The sequence below is a fragment of the Penaeus monodon genome, chromosome 33, assembly GCF_015228065.2.
Source record: "Penaeus monodon isolate SGIC_2016 chromosome 33, NSTDA_Pmon_1, whole genome shotgun sequence".
In the NCBI taxonomy this organism is placed as follows: Eukaryota; Metazoa; Arthropoda; class Malacostraca; order Decapoda; family Penaeidae; genus Penaeus; species Penaeus monodon.
Window position 1 is genome coordinate 12832353 of NC_051418.1, and position 220 is coordinate 12832572.

Here is a 220-nt window from a genome sequence, read left to right on the forward strand (position 1 = left end):
TTTCCAGATTTTTTCCTCGATTATCTTTTTTATTTCTTCCTCTCTATCTATCTTCGTTTTTTCTCCTTTTTTCTGTTTTGTTTCGTCTTTTTCTCTTTTTTTTATTATTATTCCCTTTCTCCATTTTCTATAATTTATTTCCTGTTCTTTTGACTTGTTTTCCATTCTTTTTCTCACTTTTCCTTTTCGCTTTTCGTGTTATTTTGTGTTCGTTTTCCCT